This window comes from Arachis ipaensis, chromosome B5, assembly GCF_059453495.1.
Source record: "Arachis ipaensis isolate K30076 ecotype BB chromosome B5, ASM5945349v1, whole genome shotgun sequence".
Taxonomy (NCBI): Eukaryota; Viridiplantae; Streptophyta; class Magnoliopsida; order Fabales; family Fabaceae; genus Arachis; species Arachis ipaensis.
In genome coordinates, this window is record NC_142440.1 from 94,926,342 (window position 1) to 94,932,342 (window position 6,001).

General features: G+C 33.7%; 1 long non-coding RNA gene across 1 annotated transcript; it reads right to left on the bottom strand.

The window, feature by feature from the left end:
- Positions 1-3,516: 3,516 nt before the first annotated feature.
- Positions 3,517-5,178, bottom strand: LOC110272206 (uncharacterized). The gene is made up of 3 exons (XR_002363205.2): positions 5,088-5,178; positions 4,126-4,191; positions 3,517-3,587 (listed from the first exon to the last, which is right to left on the bottom strand). It is a non-coding gene; the product is annotated as an uncharacterized LOC110272206 (long non-coding RNA).
- Between the last annotated feature and the right edge of the window lie 823 nt (positions 5,179-6,001).

The window sequence follows — 6,001 nt, forward strand, 5'->3', positions numbered from 1 at the left end:
TGATTATTAGAATGGAAAAATAAATTAAAATGGAAGAAATAATCCTTGTATTAAATAATCATGAAAGTATTCAAATAACAAAATTGAACAAAGCGAAGAACATGGAAGAATAAAACCAAGTTAAGAGAACGAACTAGAATGACGAAGTCTTGATGAGGAAAATAATTCTTCTCAATGTTCCAATGCTAAGACCAATTGAAAATTAAAATTCTTAAACCTAGAGAAAGAAACCTAAGGGAGTAAAACTAGATCTAAAACTCCCCAAACTGTGTAGAATGAATGTTGTTCTTTGTTTCTGCATATTCTCTGGCTCTAGTCTGCTGTTCCGGGCCGAAAACTGGGTCGAAATAAGGTCCAAAATCACCCCCAGCGAATCCTGCAGATTATGCAGATCGCACATGTCACGCGATCGCGTCATCCATGCGGACGCGTCATTCGCGCTTTTCTTGGCCACGCGTTCGCGTCGTCCATGCTACCCCGTCGCTTGAGCTTTTCCAATCCGCGCGGCCGCGTGAGCCATGCGGCCGCGTCACTGCGATCTGCTCTCCTTCGCGCGGTCGTGTGAGCCATGCGACTGCGTCACTTCTCGCTGGTTATCTCCTCAAATTCTTGTGTTCCTTCCATTTTTGCTAGCTTCCTTTCCAATCTCCAACTCATTCATGCCCTATAAAGTCTGAAACATTCAACACACAGATCACGGCATCTAATGGAATAAAGGAGAATTAAAAATATATAATTAAAGTCTCTAGGAAGCAATTTTCAAACATGTTATAAATTCAGGAAGGAATTATAATTTCATGCTAATTTAATGAATAAGTGGGTAAGGATCATGATAAAACTACACAATTAAACATAATATAAACCATAAAATAGTGGTTTATCAAGAAGCCATTCCCATTTCTTTTTCACACCTTGCTATGAGGACTAAAAAGCAAGTGGAGCTAGACGCCAAGATGGTGGAGATCTTCAAAAAGATTAACTATTTCCCTTTTTGATGCTATTCGCCAGGTTCCTAAGTATGCTAAGTTTCTAAAAGATTTGTGCATGAATAAGGATAAGATACATGATTTAGAAACTATTCCTTTTGGTAGCTCTATTTCTACTTTGATGGGTGCTATACTGGAAAAATGTGGTGATCCCGGTCCTTGTATGGTTACTTGTACTATAGGGGGTGTACAATTTGTTGACTGCAAGTGTGATTTAGGTGCATGTGTTAGTATTATGCCATTATCTGTATATGATTCTTTGAGGCTTCCTCCCTTGAAAAGGTCGGCAGCACGTTTTGTTTTAGCAGATAAGAGCATAATCTCAGTGGTTGGCATTGCGGAAGACGTCTTGGTGAGCATTAAGGGGTTGACATTTCCTATTGACTTCTATATTCTAGAGATGCCCCCAAATGACTCAGAAAGACCTTCATCCATCTTGCTTGGAAGGCCATTTTTGAAGACTTTGCGGTTTAAGTTGGATGCTCGGGTACATATTTATTTGAGATTGATGGAAGAGCAGTGAGCTTCAACCTTGATGAAGCTATGAAGCACCCATCGGAAGACCACTCTATCTTCAGTGTGACATTATTGAGGAGACCGTGGCTGAAGTTCACCGAGAGGCAGTAGATGAGAAGAACATGGTTCAAGGTGCAAGTGTGGGGAAGCCCTCTGAGTATACTGAAGACACATTGCCACCTCTAATGATTCCAGATGATCAAGTGCCAAGCTATCACTACAAAAAGGGGTTAAAACGGTGGTTATTTTGGGGAGTTACGGCGGTTAGAACTGCCATTATGACCAAAACTGGCGCCTCCAAGAAACGCTGTTATTCTGGGCGCCATTCTAGTTATTACGGCGGTTTTCAGAAAACCGACGTAATAACCTGTGGATAATACTGCGGTTTTTTGAGGGTTAAAATGGCGGTTTGTAACTTTCATTATTTCCGCATAAAATGATGGTTTTTGAACAACCGCCATTTTTACCAGGATGTTGTGGCATCATTTCTGTTTAGAATGGCGGTTGGAAACTGCCGTTTTTACCATTATAACCGCCATTTTTACTAGATTATAATGGCATCTTTTGTGTTTAAAATGGCAGTTTCTAGCCACTATTTTTACGAGGTTATAATGGCATCTTGTGTTTTAAAATGGCAGTTTTTAACCGCCGTTTTTACCAGGTTATAATGGCATCTTTTGTGTTTAAAATGGTAGTTTTTAACCGCCATTTTTACCAGCGTATAATGGCATCGTTTTCATTTAAAATGGGGGTTTCTAATCGCTATTTGTACCTAATTAGGATGACAATTTTATGCTTTTTAAAATAAGATTGAAACTAACAATTTAAAGTGATATTTTCGAAACTCACTTAAAAATCTCGTAATAACCAAAAGGCATAGTCATAAATCAAACATTATAAGATGATTTTTAATTCATACATGATCCAAAAGTCATAATCCAAGTCATAATTGAAATGTCATAATCCAAAAACAAAGTATCAAAGTAACATTTTTCAATAATACATCTTAACATATAATTCTTAATATACGTCTTAACATATCAAGCAAGGTCATGCTTCCTTGTTTCTTGCTTCAGAAAACTTACTTCCTAACTATTTTGGTGATGGAATCTCACTCTCCTGATCTAATCCTTACAACAAAAATATAACTATTATGAGCACAAGAAATGCAAGAAAAAAGCATATATTGATATACATTTATCATATCTAATTACATAGCATTGATACAATAATGAGTAAATTTTTTCATACAAGTGGTATATAAATCAGTAAATCACCAAGAGGTCACAACTCCACAAGTTATACTTACTACCCCTTCAGCAATGCTATCAAGAGCAACTGAGCAAGTAAGCGAAGTCAAGAATATATACTATCAATTCTGTATCTCACCCATAGTTTTCATTCACATATGCCCAGGGTTTTGATAAAAGAAGAATACATTATTGGAATTGTATAAGGTGTACGTTTCTTATTAATATTTAGACCGGGCTCAATGTGGAAAGCTTCCATATTGATAATGGATTATTTTACATGAAAATTTGTTTCAACAATTTCATGTGAAGAGAAGTTCAGAACAACGAATAAAGTTGATACCATTAAATATCGTTAAATATTAATGCAAAATACTGTACACACAAGACAAGGTTTACTATCACTCTAGCATAAGCAGAATATGAATGTACCTGTGAAACTTGTTGAGTAGGGAACATTCCAACCAATTGTATTGGAATTTTACCAAACCATCTTTATACTCATGCATGGTTCATGGTTTTCCAATCGATGACTTATCGATTGACACGACTAAGAGGGACTACAAATAGGGATTTAAAAAAATCTATTCATTAAAAGTCTATATATATTCTAAAGGTAAGAAAATTATTCTTATATGTGCAAATTAGATATTAAACAAATACTTAAATAGTATTCTAAAAGAAACTATAAAAAAATGATAATTACCTCTTTCAAATGATAATTTTGTGGCTATAACAGTGGCTTTGTGAATTTTTCCTTCTCAAATAGTTGTATATATGATTTAAAGAAGACACTGGGTAAGTTAAGAAGCTAAAGAAGACATTACTCATCAATCTGAAAAACAGAAATAGTATATTAATCTCACATAAAAAATTATTATTAATTGCCTTTTAATTTTATCATTTAAAAAATGTATTTAGAAAAAAAAGAAAAGAAGAAACAAATAATAGATCTGGAATGCGTATGTGTGAACTAGAAATCTAGAATCAAACAGAGCAGACAAAGGTTTATTTTTCAACTAATAGTTTGGAAGCATTTTAACTCCATTGGAACCATTCTTGTAATTTAGATATATATTTCTTTTTGTGAAAACAAAGCTTATGAGTTAAGCTAAGAGTATTGAATTAGAATGAGAACAAAAAAGACAGCGCAAACTCCAGGCTCAATCCTTTAAAAAAGAAAGAATTTTACAAATACTAATTTAACACCTTATAGGATTCGAATTTCAAATACTAATTTAACTTAATAAAGAAAACTAATGGATCCTAAACCTAAGATACTATAAACTTATCAATCTTCATTAGCGGTAAACTCCACCTCCCTCCAAAAATCGTAAGTATAAGAGTGAAGAATGGGTATTTTAGATATGTACCTCATCTGGGTCGACAACTGAACCTAGCCATACCAAAGCCGTCATTCCTCTCATTCCACCAAGTACCTTTTAAACATGACAAAGGATGATCCAACGAATGAGTCACATTGTGAGCTTATAAACAAGAGGTAAGAGCAATGATCATTTTCAAGTCCATAAAGGAGAGCAACGGTTTGAAAGCAGAGTATCCTTTCAAAATGAATTTTCAAGGGCTAGAATGAGTAGCAGCATTGGCGTCCCAACCATTACTGTCCATACCATATTTACTTTTGATAACTTATGCCAAAGAAATTGAGATTCTATGGGAGAACACCATAGCCATTTCACCACTAGAGTAATGTGGTATGTAGACAATCAAACACACAACACAGCATGTAACAAAAAAGATATCATGAACTCAAGTAATTGTCATTCTATGCCTTTAGGGATTTTGCAAACTTAGCATCAAATACATTCACGATTCACCACATTATACAAATTAAACATTATAAAGACAAAAAACTTCTTTTGGTCTCATGACAACCTTCAATAAATTACTGTTCATTTATGTAACATATTAGAAACAGCACTTGATACTCTAATACAAACTAGTTTCTTAGGTGGCCACCTGCCCTTCATAGTTCATATGTCTTATCCCAAGAGGCACTCTCATCGGTCAGTAAAAATCCTCATGTTTTCAAGATGTCCCACAATAAAGTATGAAGACATAGCAAATTACATCTAGTTTGGTTAGAGATGTGACCAGATTTATTAGACATTGAACCTCATGTTTGCTAGATTAATTGAGAATCAGATCATTTATCTCTTATGAATTTTCAATAGTCAGATTAACTTTTTCCATAAAAGAAGAAATTTATTAACAAGTGTTGGATAATACAAAGTGCATGGAGGAATAGAGATCCTCAATAAATAAAAATAAAAATAAAAGAAAAGAAAAAATATTGCTTAATATAATACGGTACCTTTACCAAACATTGCTTGATAAATCTCTTATGGACATCCAATGCAAATTTCTCCAACCCCATGTCCTTCTCAGGCAGTCTACGAATCCCCTCAAATGTCAAAGAACTGCATTAAAAAGGAAAAAAATTGCTCAATTTCAGATACATCCACAGCCCATTGTGTATATATAAACTCAGACCATTTGGAGAGGGGGTGTTTAATCTAATTATATAATATTGCGTTATAAAAAATAGTGAATTAATTAATCTTTTATATATTATATTAGGACTTATAACTCTAATAAATAATTTTTTTCTATATATTATATCAACCTCTCTTTAGATAAATTAAAGTAATCTAAATATTTTAGTATTAATTATCTTGGTTTCTCCCTTAATTTATATATGCAAGTAGCAATGCAAGTACATCAGAATTGATACGTACTTGATGAAAGGAAAACTACTCCATGTTCTCCATATCAATTATTATTTTTTCCTTAAATTTGTTTATTATATGATGAAAAGTCAAATGGATCAAAAGTCAAAGCAAGTTGATGAGAGAAAGTTTTTATTTGATTAGAGATTAAATGCTCTGTCTTCCACTGATGATGATCTTTAATATTTTAAATCAGCTTATCCAACATAAATAGGTATCACTGCCAAAGCTTAAAATAACAGAACAAACCTGATATTCTAGAATTAGCTCCTTTAACTCAGAATGTAGATCCTGAAAGATAGGAAAATAAATGGTTAAGTTATCAACAACATTAATAATGATAACAAAGTTCTAGAAAAAATCACGATTAGTATCAAAATCCCCCCCAAAGACCAACTGTACCAATATAACAATGCTAGGAAATATAGCAGTAATTCTATTCACAGAGGAAAAAAATACACGCGATAAAGGCTTATTGTATACATTTCATACAACACCA